Source organism: Hevea brasiliensis, chromosome 6, assembly GCF_030052815.1.
Source record: "Hevea brasiliensis isolate MT/VB/25A 57/8 chromosome 6, ASM3005281v1, whole genome shotgun sequence".
Lineage (NCBI taxonomy): Eukaryota > Viridiplantae > Streptophyta > Magnoliopsida > Malpighiales > Euphorbiaceae > Hevea > Hevea brasiliensis.
In genome coordinates this window covers 42,913,699-42,929,128 of record NC_079498.1, presented here as the reverse complement: position 1 = coordinate 42,929,128, position 15,430 = coordinate 42,913,699, and positions in this window count along the sequence as shown.

Genomic DNA, 15,430 nt, shown 5'->3' with positions numbered 1-15,430 from the left:
CTCGTGGGTGCCGCATCACAATTGAATTTGTACTGCTTTAGAAAAGTATCGGCTAAATCCTTCCAGGAGTGTAGCTTGCTCCTGTCCAATTGTATGCACCATCTCAGAGCTGCTCCGGAGAGGCTCTCGTGAAAGAAGTGAATGAGAAGTCTATCGTCTTCCGTTAAGGCAGACATTTTGGCAATGTAGGTTGCCAGGTGGATGCGGGGATCCGAGTTTCCGGTGTACTTGTCGAAATCCGGAACCTTGAATTTGGGTGGTACCACCACATCTGGCACCAATCTTAGTGACGACACATCGACTGAACCATACATGTTCAGCCCCTCTATTGCCCTCAGTCTTTCTTCTAGGGCAGATAGTTTCTCGTTATCTCTCGCCCTATGTTCTCCTTCCACTGTGTGATATGCTCCTCCAACCGGGAGCTGAGGGGTGGAGTAAACTGGATGGATCGGGATTGAAGGGTGAGGCTCGGCATTTGAGACAGCCGGGTAATAGGAGAAAGGTGGGTCATTATTCATGCTCACCGGATTGACAGTGACTGTCGGGTCCGGAATGGGAGACTGAAAGGTAAAAGAGGTTGAAGCTTGATGAGGATCATTTGTTGTAGGAGGCGGAGGAGGTAATGGTGGGTTAGGTTCTGAAGTAGGTTTGTTCTGAGACATTTCCTTCATTAGTCTCATGATTTCAGAAAGCTGATCTTTCAATTCGGAGACCTGCCCCTGTAGGTTCTGTACTTGCTCCTGATTTTCCATTATCTTTCTTGTTCGAGATCTTGTTAAGTACACTCGCTTGGGTTGAACTGTGTGCTTGGTCAGACTTGCCTTGTTTGAATCAATATTGATTTCCTGGGAGGAGTACAAGAAAATCAAATAAAATTTGGGTTTTTGCAGAGAAACTAAAAAGTCACGGTCCGACGAAGGATACAGTGGCATTTGAGAGCCAAGTTGAAATCTGTAAAAAGGATAATTGCCTCAGCTTTATCATGGCATCGTTCGATAGTCTGACCGTGAATGACGAGATTGAGTGCGCATTTATGATACTGGTCCATACAACGCATTTCAATTTTTCACATAACCCTAGCGAGGAAGTTCCTACGGGAGTCATACTATTCATTCACAAATTTTGCTAAACAATGGTCCAAAAATCACTTCATTAACTGAATAATTTGTACATCGTATCTTTTACATCGGCCTAAGCTCTGGGAGGTTCTTTATAATGAGATGACATTTTCTGAGATACTCATATAACCTTCCTTCTTGCCTGGCAGGATCGAATGCTTTCAGGGCGTACTCGGATTCTGGTAATAATTCTTGTTTTCCTTGTGCTATTGTCCTCTCCAGCTGGTCTACATTCTCTTTCAGTTCTTGATAGAGGGCAGCTTGTTTTTCTTTTTCTTTTCTTTCTTTAGCACACTCTTTCAAGATATCGTTGATGAGGAGTGCCTGTTCTTTTAATTCAAGCTTCTTCTTCTTGTTTTCCTGTTTATACTCTTCAACGAGCACCTCTTGGTACTTCATCCTTTCCTGAAGCTTACTATTCTGCCCTTTCATTTCTTTGACCTCAGCTTGGAGAGAGTTTCTTTCTTTTTCCCACTGTACCTCTTGCTCTTCGAACCCTATCCTTTCGGCCCTTGCCTCTTCCTTGAGCTTTCTTACCCTTCTCTTAAGTTTCTGCTGTTGGTCCTCCAGCTGTTTTATTTGTTCCTGCAATTGTGAGTTCTCGGTATTTGCCTTTTGTAGCGAGTCAACCAGGCGATTATCAGCTTCCTCTAATAAGGCGTCTTGGCGAGGGTTGTCGTCCTTGAATTCTACAGTAGAGTGTTCTCGGTCCCTGTCAGTCCTCCATTTAAGATAATCGTCCGAGGCACTTGGGCCTTTGGGTGATTTCTCTATCAGAGCGATGCTTTCCCAAGACTTGCGAGCCATTTTCAATCCTTCTTCTTCCTTGAGTTCATGGTAGAAGTGTCCTTGGTGGTATTCTTCAATGTTGATCACAGATTGTGTTGAGCCAAACTGCCTTGTTACGGTACCGGAGTGTAATTTGTATACGGTTATTCCAATTAGGGACACCGATCGAATACCTCTGTACCAATCAAGACAGTTGGCTTGGCGTCCACGACTTCCTCCAACAAGTAATCATGGCTATTGAAACTCGAATCCGTTCGCCATCGCTTTTTCATTCTTGGGCTTATCACTAACCGGATCATCTTCTCAATGGGAGGCTGGTCAAGGTACCAAGTCAATCCTTTTGTCTCCTCAGACACATGTGGTGATAGTCCAGAGGTATAATAACCGAGAGCAACACTTAATGGACCCTTTCCCTGTTGTGCGCAGTAAGTTAGGGTTAACAAGGTTTCAGCAAGGATTGCCAGATCGGGTTGATCCCCTGCCTTTCTACTGTCCAAAATACCTCTACTGCACTGCTAGTGATGATCCCCAATGGCCCCGGGAACAGGATCAGACCATAGATTCCCAAGGCGAGTGCTACGGAAGCTTGATCCCATCGTTTCTCTTGGAGGCGATGATCTAACCGCTTCAAGGTACGCCCAATACCATCCATACGTGTTCCTTTGTTGTTTCTCTGGACTTTACTTCTTCTGGGGGAAAACCCAACATGTGTGCCAACCGTTTCCAGGTCTGTCTATGCTCGAGGTGTAAGTAGATCCGGTTCTGCAAGGAGTATGGGATCCCTAGCAATGCCTGATATTCTTCCATAGTGGGGACCGTGTCAATATCATTGAAAGAGAATACTCCGTACTTAGGATTCCAAACCGACAACATGGCTTTTAATGCCGGGATTTGGACCTTGACTTGCATTAAGGTTGCAATCCTTCCGTACTTTTCTTCAAACTGTACCTTGACCTGATCGGGAAGCGACCTCCATCTACTAGACAGACCCTCGAGGTTGTTCATTTTGACCTCTATTTCATCCAAATCCAGTGAAGGTAGCGAGCTAGCAGGCGCCTTGAAAGCATCGTTTTGGGAGGGTACCGGAACATGAGCCGATTCAGACCAAAGTTTAGCATTCTGAACCTTTTCTGCCGACTGACTCGAGGATGCCATGATAAAAATGATGCCTATCCTTTTACAGACCCTCGGTTTGGTGATGCCTGCGGGAAGATTCGTTAGTAAGACAAATTAGGGTAATTTTGAATCATACTGTTGACAGAGTGACACGTACACATTTATCAAAGTAGGAAAATGTGTAAGTGTTTCAGTAGAATTCAAGATTACCCTCACAAAATGAACGAAAAGAAATCGAAAGAGAGTAAGGTAAGAGTAAACATGTCCCCTTTTGTCCTATAATAGGGAGACTCCTGATACCGGGTAAGCGCTACCTATCTGGATGGTTCTATCTTATGAGGCAGTTTACTACGGCTTTCAGCTATTGTGACGGTTTAGCTCAGGATCTAATTTTTCTAATAGCCACAGGTTCCCAAATTGCCCCTACTGTAAACAGTAGAGCCCCATTCTACCCCCATGATATTGTCGGGAAAATTCCACGAGTATCACAATGGATAGAACGAGTTTCAATTTGAGCAGGAGCCTTCACGGATACTAACGGGGTAAAACCCACGGGCACCGCTACATGACCCCCTCCTACTTTCCTAAAAGGGTAAGAAAGCCCGGGTTAGGACTATAGTGTGTGAGGACATTGTGTAAGTGTTCGGTGTGTGAAGGGACACTTTTACCTCTTCCCGATTCAGGGGGATTTTATTTTTCCATTTTTCCTTTTTTCCTTTTTCTTTGAAATGAAGAGCACTGTAGGAGATAGAATAGGCAAAACAAAATAGTTAGCAGCAATAATAATTAGCATATAAGAAATTGCCGAGTGAGCCCTCTAACTATAATTTGATCAGACAAAAATTAAGCCTACTTTTGGACCTCTAGATCGGGTTAGGATACATGTTCCCAGTGAGTCGCTAAGTCGCTGAACGGGATTTTATGTCGCTTGGACGATCACTCACCGAAGTGGGAAAAGTGAGGAGTCGCCACCTTAGTTTTGAGGGAAACTAAAGAAAACCATTTAGGGAGTTAAATTAAAAATGAAACCACTTCAAAACAGAGATTCTAGGTTCGGGGTCCATTAACGGGTGGGGAAGGTGTTAGGCACCCCACCTCGTCCCTTAACAAGGGTAAGTAGATTTAATTTTGTGTCATTTATAAATTAGTTAGAAGGGCTATAGTGGGAATGTTAATCCTTTTGGTAAAAGGAATGTTTGTTTTTTCAATAATGTGGATTACCCTGATACATAAGTAATTGAGACTGCCTTAGTGAGTTGGCGTTACAATTGTTGCAGGTTTTGGGATTATCTTGCATACGGGTTGAAATTTGGTGTGAGAACAGGATAAGAACTCTCCTCCTATCTCTTTTTAATATTTATTTGAATAGAGACCTGATAAGAACTCTCCTCCGATCTCTACTTGATTATTTATTAAAATTCTAATTGGAGGTCGGGTGAGGGTCCTCCTCCGATCTCTTTTAGGTATTTATTAAAATTTCGAGATGGGAACCGGATAAGAATTCTCCTCCGATCCCTATTTAATAAAATTTTGAGTTGAGACCGGATAAGAACTCTCCTCCGATCTCTTTAAAATGTTTATTAGAATTTGAGTTAAGACCGGATAAGAACTCTCCTCCGATCTCTTTTAAATTAGAAAGGTGCCTGAAAGGTATTTTTCCGATCTCCAGAATTTTGGTGCCCTAAGAACCTAGAGATAAGGATCCTGAAGTTTAAAGAGGTTGGGGATAGGACTTATCAATATCCTTCGGCTAGACGGGGAAAATGAGACCTGATTTACCGACCTCTCATGTATTTATTTTACCAATATTTATTTATGACCAATCTACTCTGCTTCTTTTACTTCCATTTTATGGCATCTTTGCCGAACTGCTGCTTATGGCCTAATAGTTTGACTATCTTCCTTATGTATTATTCAGATTTTCCCTTTAAGAGAGATCTTTAGGTTGCAGTTACCTACGTCTTACCTGACCATTTGCACTCTACTAGGAACCAGAAAAGCTTGTATTCAGAAATGACGAAGATTAATAAAAGGCACACTAACCACTAAAGAGATGACCTGAGAATAACATTTCTGGGTCTCTTTGCACGAGATGAACTTGGAGAAAAATCACATACGTAAAAAGGACAGAGAGACTACGAAAGAAATGAACGCAAACACTTAATAAAACAGCGACGTGAGCTCTTACCTGGGAGGAGCTGAATCTGTAGGAATAATTATGGGGTGGCCACTAGAAACAAGACCGCGGACTGGTTAGCCTGAGAGTTGATGTTCACCGTGAACTGGAGGGAGCCTAGCTATGATGTGATTAGGTCAAGATAACAACTGAGTGGGATTTGAGCTCCAACAGAAGGGACGAAAATAGAGATGATAAAGAGTTGAAAGTGAAGGCGTGATCAGGTGATGAACAAGCTGGAAATGTAGAGTTCCAGTGTTCAAAATCCTTTTTCAAGAAACACTTCAGAAAACTAGTTTCAAAAGTCTTTCCAATCAATACTTCAAAGTAGCAGAATAACAAACTGAATGAAATTTTCAGAGTTCTTCTGCTATAATAACAGCCTTTCTTTTTTTCGTCCGTCCCTTTTTTTTTAGAGCAGCTTTTTCATGCGGTATTTATAGGAATCGGTGCTCCCCATGAAGGGTCGGGATTCATTTTGAGGAGATGGAGGGTCGATTTTGAAGTACATGATCGGATGTTCAGAATTAAAGAGAGTCAAAACGAATGGCTGAGATCGCTTCTCAATATATTTGTCCTTTTCCTCTTTTAATCCGACGGTCTTGAATCCTTTGTCCGGAACGATCTGGGGGCTGAGAGTGAAAGACGCTGGTATTGTCGTCTTCTCTCTTGATCCAAGGGTTCCGGATTCATCCTTACAAGTGAGATCAACGGTGGGGATTGGGATGTACAGGACTGTCATGACATACCCTGGCACCTGTCAGCATTGCGGGCGATTCTTAGGCGTGCGGTGGAGATCTCGTCTGCCACGCTTTAACTACCTCGGCTCTGATTCTGACGACGGTTATCGGACTTTGTCTTATTCTTTTTGTCTTCCGATCCCTCCCCTAGCTCCCATTCCGATCTCTCATGCTGATCTCCTATCTCCCGATCTCTTTTATCCCTTGATCAGTCTGGATTCGGTCCAAGCATTAATTACAACTCGATTTTCAAGCGCCGCCGCTTTCCGCTCAGCATTAAATGCCCATTTTCCCCTATATATACCCCTGTTGATAGTGGCATTTCCTTCATTCGATTTTTCTCTCTTTCTCCTTGTTTCTTGGTTCTAGCTGTTCCGGGGAAAGTTCCGGCTACAACTGTGGTTTTGATCCTCTTCCGATGGAATTCCCTTTTCCTCGACGGAAAATTTACGATCCCGGTGATTGGATGGTCCTAATTGGCGATGGTGAGAGAACTGGATTTGATCAATCTGTATTGCGGACCTCGGTTGTACCGATCTCGAGTCGCTCAACTGAGTTCATTCGGCTTCTCATCACATTGAGTGTTCCGACAGCGATCCTGATCCACATTGGGTGTTCCGACAGCGGATGAAGCATCCGGTCGGCAATATCCTTGGGATCAGTTATAAACTGACCTTTGGAACACCTGGGAGTATCCTTGGCATTAGTTATAAACTGATCCATGGATCTCCTGGGAGTATCCTTGGGATAAGTTATAAACTGATCCTTAGATCAGCCTCTTCGGATAGGATTTTCTAGAGATCACAGAAATGATGTGATCCAATGTTAGTGTAATCCGATCTCTAGAGATCGCCCAAATGATGTAGTCTGTCAATGTAATCAGATCTCTAGGGATCACCCAAATGATGTAGTCTGTCCTTTATTGTAATCCGATCCCTAGAGATCGCCCAAATGATGTAATCCGATCTTTTTGCAAATAAAGACTTTATTTTGCAGTTATCATCTTATTATTTTTGCATTGATTATTTTCCGATCTCTAAGGTGGTTATCCGATCTGGTTCTTTACTTGAATGACACTTGACTGATCCTTTATTCAAAATATTTAACTTATTATGCCGATCTCCAATTAACCGATCTCTGAACATTCGGATATTTGAGAGAAGTGTCAGAACAGCCGTCGAGTCTCACCAATCGATGCGCCGCCTAGAACCTCGCGAGCATTAAATGCTCGGACTAGTATAAATAGGGGAGGGTTAGCCAGTTGTTTTCTCATTTCATTTTCAGTCTCCTGCTCATAGCTTCGAAGTTCTCTCATTTTCTCCGGTTTCTCCGACGCCGATTAGACTCTGGTAAGGGTTTTAATCCTCTTTTTAGTTTAAGTTCTTTGTTTTTTCTTGAAAATGAGCGGTGCCGAAGGTCAGAGAGCGGCGAGCCCTCCTTCCATTGAGTTCTCTTGGTCATCGTCTGATGAAGAAGAGGCAGTCGGGCCAAGCGCGCAACCTGGACCCCTTAGGGTCCCTGCTCCAGGTCGGGGTCGGGTCGTACCATTAAGGCGTACGCGCCCTTCAGGTAGGGAGAATCTCCCTATAGACGAGCTACGATCGGTTCTTCGAGAATCCGATCTTCGGTCGTTTAGCCAAGAATATAACATTCGGCCCGACTTGTACGAGCTAATCAAGTGCCATGACGACCTTCGTGTCAATCACTTCTTTGAAGAGAACGACATGGTTATGGTGTACGAGGAACAATTAAAGGCCGGCCTTCGGTTCCCCCTGGATGACTTCTACAAGGAGGTCTTAAAATTTCATCGAGCATCCATTGTTCAAATTCACCCCAACTCGTGGCGGATCTTGGTAGCTTTCCGAGGCCTATGCCGAGCTAAGGGAATCAGACCTACGGCTAAAGTGTTCGCCAAGCTGCACCGGCTAACTCACCGAAAGGACGATGACCACTGGTTCTTTCAGGCGAAGCCTAGTTGCGGGCTCTTTTCCGATCTGCCCTCGTCTCTTAAGAACTGGAAGAACCGTTTCTTCATTGTGAGGAGCAAAGATCCGAGCCGCTTTGAGGATTTCCCCCGCAGCTGGTGGTACCAGGGACCCTTGCTTCCGAACCATATTACCCTGAGCGAAGAGGAAAGTTTGATAGTGATGGATCTGAAGAGTGAGGCTGCCACTAAAAAGTATTCTTGTTTGGATTCGGTGACTGCCGAGCTGCACCATTGGACTGTTCAGCTGCTCACCGGCCAAGACCGCGAACTTCCGCTCTCTAACCTCGGCATCGGTATTTTCTATATCTCAATTCTCACGACCTTAGTGATCTCACTAACCTTTTCTTTGTGCAGGTATGGCGGGTGGTGAAGGTCATAGGAAGCGGAAAAAGGAAAGAGAGATCTTCCGGAAAGTAAAGGAGATGAAGCGTTCAGAACGACTCCAAACACCTGGTCGCGAGCCTGGGGAGATACAAAGAGATCCTCCCCAACCTTCGGGTCCCTCGACCACTGAAGCTACCCGATCTCCTCCTAGATCGGAAGAGCAGCCTCAGATTCTTGCAGTTGTCCCAAGCGCGGAAAGGGGACCTACTCAAGCTTCTGGGAGGACCTCCTCTCGGGGCGCTCAGATACTGATCGACTCCTTGAAGGATAACCGAACTGTTAAGGAGAACCCCGGTTTTGCTAAAGTCCTGGGGTCTACCATCTTCTTTCAGGAGGATCGGGACAGGCTATCCCAGAGTGGCCTTGATGACATATTGACTCGGACCATGAGCTTAAACGTGGAGTGTCTGGTGAACCAGACCATGATCCGGGAAAGGATTCAGCGCCTGGGTAAGGAGATCGGGAAGAAGAACCAGGAAGTGGATTCCCTCCGATCCGAACTCTCATCGGCTCGGGATTATATATCTCAGGTCGAGGGACGGGCAAAGCTCCATGAAGACCGGTTGGCCGAACAGAACCGTATTTCGGACGAGAGGGACCGCGCTCTTAAGGAAGTCCAGGCGCTCCACGCCAATGCATCCTCTCAGGTCGCTCAACTTATAGAGGAACTCGAGGCGAAGGATAAGGAGCTTAAGGAGAGGGATGAGGAGATGGTGACGGGAATAGCTGAGGCCTATGTGAAGGCTCACAAGGATCTCTGGCCGCACTCCGGAGCGTTACCCGTAAGAAGACTTTTCTTGGATGGACGACCTGGCACCCGGGGGCGATGGTGAAGATAGTGAGGATGAAGCCGAGGGTGAGAGGGAGAGAGGGAGTGATCCAAATGTAGATCAGGCTGGGGGTGATCCCCCAGCCGAATAACTTTGTACAAATTATGACATGAAATGAAATGAATGATTGTGATCGGAAAATTTTGAACCCTTATTTGTCTGAGTATTTGATTGTATGAGCACAGCAAAACAAAAACTAAATGTGATTATTAATCTAAGTATGAGAGATCGGAAAGCACTCTGAACATGAGATCGGTAGGGAAGAAATCTTTGAGCAGAACTTGACCGAAAATTTAACTCGAACACTTAAGATCGGAATCGAACCAACACTTTAGCTCTTAAACTTTCGGAAAGGAGGTCGGCAATAAAACTGGTAGGAAAAGATCTAGTGCTAGTTCACTCCATTTATCAACAGGGATCGGGAATATTCTTGACAGGTCCGGAAATCCGGCAACGGGTTTGAAGGATCGGTAAATGATTTGAGAGATCGGCTGAGTTTCAAGGGATGCGTAGGACTTATCATTGATTCACGTCTTTGCGAGGAGAGGTCGGAAATGTGACCGCCTACCAAAGAGGGATCGGAAACGTGATTAGCTACTCCGAGGAAACTTAGCACCGGGGATCGGTTTCAAAGTATTTTGGGGATCGGCCAAAATATGGTGTCGACATATGTAATTACAAATTTTACATTTCAAGTTGAGTTACTAATATTTTATGAATTCTATTTGTGATGGGCATATAAGCCCTAACTATCTATTCACATCAATTAGGTGACTTATTTTTCATGTTTCAAGTAATCCATGAACATTTTATAGGTTTCAAATTTATGGCCTTAATTTCCCTTTAACAATTTTGACTAGGATGCATAGTCCATATTTGTCATACAATTCTAAGCATTTAAGTTTAGAATTGGTTCTAGGTCTTCATCTTAATTTACTAATCATTTTGATTACTATTCACCTTACTAGTCAACCAAAATGTTGACTTTTTCATACTTAATGGATATGTTAATTCTAATTACACCAAGATCCCACATTTTGAGTTTTACATTTGCTAGTATTAATTGCCAATTGCAATTTAAAGTCCCTTAGATGCATTTCTAAATTTTCAGTTTTGATTACCTAAGTTTACTGTTCCATTGGACAATTTTACAGTGGAAACTAGGCTAACCTTTCTTCATCAAAGTTGTTCCTTGTTGTGTCTTCTTTAATTCCCTTTTTGAATCACTCCATTTGGAGTTTTGTAGCTCAATTTATGGTCATTTTACCATAATTGGCCGGATTGACCTGTACACAGAATTTCTGGGCAATTTGATTCTGCCAGATTTGGTGACCTAAGTTTGGGTGGCAATTTAACTAGGTTATGGTCAGAATTTGGATTTGTGTTCTTCATGAAAGTTGTAGGCTATGTCTCACCTTTCTACTAGTAAAATTTTAGATCAATTGAACTTTTCTACACTGAGTTATGACCATTTGAATAAATACTGTTCATTTGGTCATTTTCCACGGACAGCATATTGGTCACCGGGATTTGGTCAATTTTTAGGGCATCCTAAGTTTGGTTTCTAGACAGGATTCCTTTATTAAAGTTATGTCATTTTGTGTCTAATTTCATGTCCAATTGGCCTTGTACCAATTGAACCTACACAACTCAAGTTATAGCTGTCCAAACATGCTGGACTCACATCCAGACCTGCAGGGCACATTAGACAGCATGCCTAACCTCCATTCCCTTGGCACCATTCACTCAATTTCCTACTCAAACATGACCAAATGGTCACTAATTGACTATTACAACTTATTTTCATCAATACATAAACAAAATCCCAAACCTCAACTCTACCATTTCAATTCTCCATATACATACAATCAATGAATCAAAGTATCTAATTTATGTTCAATGGCAGCCATGTACAACTATAACTCAATCTAATCAATGAAACCCTAATGTCTCCTAAGGCTGCCAAAATTGGTGGAATTTATTCATGCAAAACCTGTTTCAATTCTCTTAATTTCACCCTCATTTCACACTCCACATGATATATATACAAAATTTTAAGGATGAATTAGCACTAACCTTTGGGAAGCCAAACTTGAGCTCGTTATTCTTCAAGATTTTTCCTAGAATCATAATAATCATAATCAATTTTAACTTCAATTTCCCAAATTAAATATCCAATAAAAATTCAACAGCATTTCCCCCTTAAATTGGACTAAACTCCTATCATAAATCTCAAATCCACAAACCATTAATACCCAATCTAGCAGCTTGTGCATTCAAATTTATATATAATGATCTAACAGTCAGATAAATCCCAAATTTTAACCATATATTCAAGACATCCCTATACAATATCAATAAAAATTTTAGCATCAAATTATCTCTATATCATGAGATATCAAAATATTCATTCAACCTTTCAAAATCTGAATTTTTGCAGAAATCAGTCTTACCAGACAGCTCATGCAAAACAATTTATATCTCATAAACCACAAGTCTAAAATTCACCAAATTTTAACACAGCAGCCTCAACATCCCAATATCATTTGTACCAAATTTTATAATTTTATAAGCATCCTAACTATTTATTTTTCTCAAATTTCAGTAGCCAAAATTTAGAATTCAACCTGCAGACAGCCTGTGTTCAACAATATATTTCTCCAAATCCAACCGTCGAACAATCACCAAATTTTAACCATAACTTCCACACATACATACCTCAAACATATCCAAATATCAACAGTAGATGTTGAGTCAAACTCACCTGGACGGAAGAGAAACATACTACCACTGCTGAACCCCTGTTTCTGCTACTGTTCATCTCCTTCTTCCTTTCTTTCTTTCTTTTCCTTTTCTCTCTCTTTCTCTCCTGATTCGGCTGATTGAGGAAGATGAAGCAGATTTATTTGTTTTTATCTCATTTTTGCTTCATTTTTATCCCTTTTATTTATTTTGTCAAGTGGTGATTGGGTGGGAGTGCTTAGTGACATAAGCATGAGATCAAAATTGCAATTTTAATTTATTTTCTTTTCTTTTCTTTTCTACTCAATTTCAATTTAATTTTTAGCAATATTTATTCATATTTTATGTCATAATAATTATTTACTTAACTGGACAAGTCGGCCAAAAATTACCTCTGAAGACGAAATGACCAAAATGCCTTCCGTTTGGCTTAACAGACTAAAATTGTCTGTACCGATTGAAAATTTTTCTAAACCTTTTCTTGGCATTCTAATGCCATAGAAACCTCAATGACTCTTCTCTGGAGTCTCAAAAATTATTTCATAAATTTTCTCCTGGGTTTAGAGCTCCTAGTTGCGAGAACCGCAACTTCCCACTAAGTTACCCATCGCTAGGGCACCGGCTAATTTAACTTGGTTGTATTTTATTTCTAAAATTTTTTCTAAATTTTTCTTATTAATTTTTGAGTTAATTATGGTTCCTCACTTTAGTTTAAATATTTTTCTAGACGTTTTAACTGTCTAGACAGGCACTGGTCATCGGAATAGTAGAATGTACAGAATGGATACAGTGAGGGTGTTACACTAATAATTGGACTCCACGAGATAGAGGAATGAATATATCTAGATAGGCAAAAAGGGATTCTAACATGTTGTTTGTGAAGAAACTAATCTCTTTAATGGAACTAGACTAGTTAAACCTCTTCATAACTATTAATTTATCGCACTGAACTTGTAAAATTAGGAGAATAATTTTTTGAAACACAAGCAAACCTAAAAAATGCCTCACTAGCTCTAGAACATATCTCTTGGACCTATCAAGGTGAAATCCTAGCATATGCTTGATGAATAAATGATTAAGGCATTCTTTGATATAGCCTCACTAAGCCTTAGCCACCCCTAATTAAAATGTATATCCCTTGTAACCAACTTGAAGCCTATGTTTATCCTTTAAAATTTATTGCTTACCCATATTATTTACCTAGCCCCTAGCCTAAACACCTACCATATCCTTTTGAGGAAGCAAAATGCATAAGGAAAAATAAATAGAGGATGTAGAACTCAAGAAAGAGTGCAAGTATGCAATCGAAATCAAAGAAAAAATTGCCTTTCCAACCCAGTAAAAGCAATGAGTTTGGGGAAGAGGACAAAAGGGACATAACCAAGATAAGTATCATGGAAGCATGCTTGGCACTATAAAAAGCCAAAAACCCTTCCTCTTAATACAAAATCAGTAGAATAAACTTAGTATACGTGATATTTTATGCATAGCTGCTATCCTCCTATTTGCATTCCCTAAAAACCTTTCATTGGCAACCAAGTCATTATCCCATTAGCCCCATTACAAACCTTTTTAAAGACCTTTTGATCTTTTGAAAAGTGCATGCTATATTAGTGGAGATAGAAAATTGAGATATGCCTATGGAGTTGGAATTGAATTACTTCATCACAATTACTCACAAAAGAGGCAAATTTGGGGGAGTTAGTGTTTTTCAAATCTATCCCAATAAAAAAGGTTATTTATGACTTATTAATAGCCTTGCAAAGAGGAATAATTAGTTAAAGCACAATGAAAGGAGGTGAAGTTCTAAACAGGGAGCTATTAGAACCCTTATGCCTTGAAAGATGGAAATTGGTATGAAGGTTGGAGGAGTTCAATTCTATGCTTATTAAATTGTTTGTTATATTCCTAAGCATCCCCTGAAATGTGTTTTAAAATAGAGCTTTGCTTTGCTTGAGGACAAGTAAAAGTTTGAGTTTGGGGGTATTTCATACACTTAAATTGTATAGATGTTTTTAAGCATGTTTGTATACTATCTCATAGCATTTAGGCAAGTATTTTAGTAGTTGATTTCATTAGTTTTTGTAATTTCTATGGTGAAGCCCTTAATTCCATGTTTTCTGCATCGTTTCAAGTGTTTGGGTAAAGCCCCAAAGTATAAGAGTGCAAAAGGAAGCTTGGAGAGGTCAAGAGATTGAGTATTGCTGTTGATACCAAGTACATGGTTTGTGTAAGCCAAGCCCCAGACCTGTGTAACTTTCTGCTAAAAGAAAGCGAGATAGCCAATGGAGAAACAAAAGTACATGGGTCATGTAATTAGACCTGTGTAATCTACAGGGACCCGTGTAAGTCTCTGCTGGGTGCAAGCTTGAAAAATCTTATGGGAACAATAGTATACGGCTCGTGTAACCAGGCCCGTGTAGTTGGCGCAGACCCGTGTAACTCTCTATGCCAATGCAAGACTCCGCAGTTCCACTCCAGCAAGTTACACGGCCCTGGGCCATGTAGTGACACATGGGCCGTGTACTATGCAGCAGCTAATTTTATAACTCAAATTCCCGCTCTTGTTTTCTGGTTCAAATGAGACTCCTAAAGCCTTTTGGACTGAAAATGACCTAACCCTAGAGCAACCATTATAAATAGAAGAGAAAACATCAGAAAAGAGGCTGGCTCTCTCTCTTTTATCTTTCGATAGCACTTTTAGGAGTTTTAGAGAAATTCACCTTCTGCACTCTCTCCAGCCGTCTTGAAGAGAAGAATAGCAGTATCAAGGGGAGTTCTCCAGCCAAAGTCCCACAAGATCAAAGCTGCAAACTCTCTTCAATTCCTTCATTCCATCTCCTTAAACGGATTTTTATTATTTTATTTCTCCTATATGATTTCTTTTTATTGTCTTTACCTTTTTATCATGATGTTTGCTAAACTCATGAGTGATTAGTTTTTATATTCTGGAATTGGGAGAGTAATGCTTGTAATCATTGTTATGGATAAACATTAAATTTTATTTATTGGATTTGAGATTTGTTCCTTGATTTAATTTCTTATGATCTTAATGCATGCTATGTGCTGGTACCCACTTAGTATTAATTGTAGATATTAATTGAAGAACTGAAAGGTGAAGATTAATATTAGAAAATCAAGATCTTGAACCTAGGAATTCTGACCTAAACATAGGCTGATACGTTTGTGAAACTTCAAAATTAGTCAAAGACTTTAAGGGATTTTAATTAATCTGATTGCCATGAAAGTCGGGTTTAAGTTAATTAGAATACACCCTAGGTACCTTGAGAGAGGACTTAGGATACCTTATGACTGATTTCCATCAAGGTAAATGATTCTTAAAACTAGTAAATAAATAAGATAACATCCATAGCAAGATTCAGGTGTGAAATCTTAATTCCGGAATTGTTCCATAATAGATTACTTCATTTTAAGTTTACCATTCTAGTGTTTAAGGTTAACAAACTTCTTTCCCTAAGTATTCGATAGCCTAAATAGTCAAAATTACCATGTAGATTGGTACTTGCTAAACAAATTCCTTGTGGGAA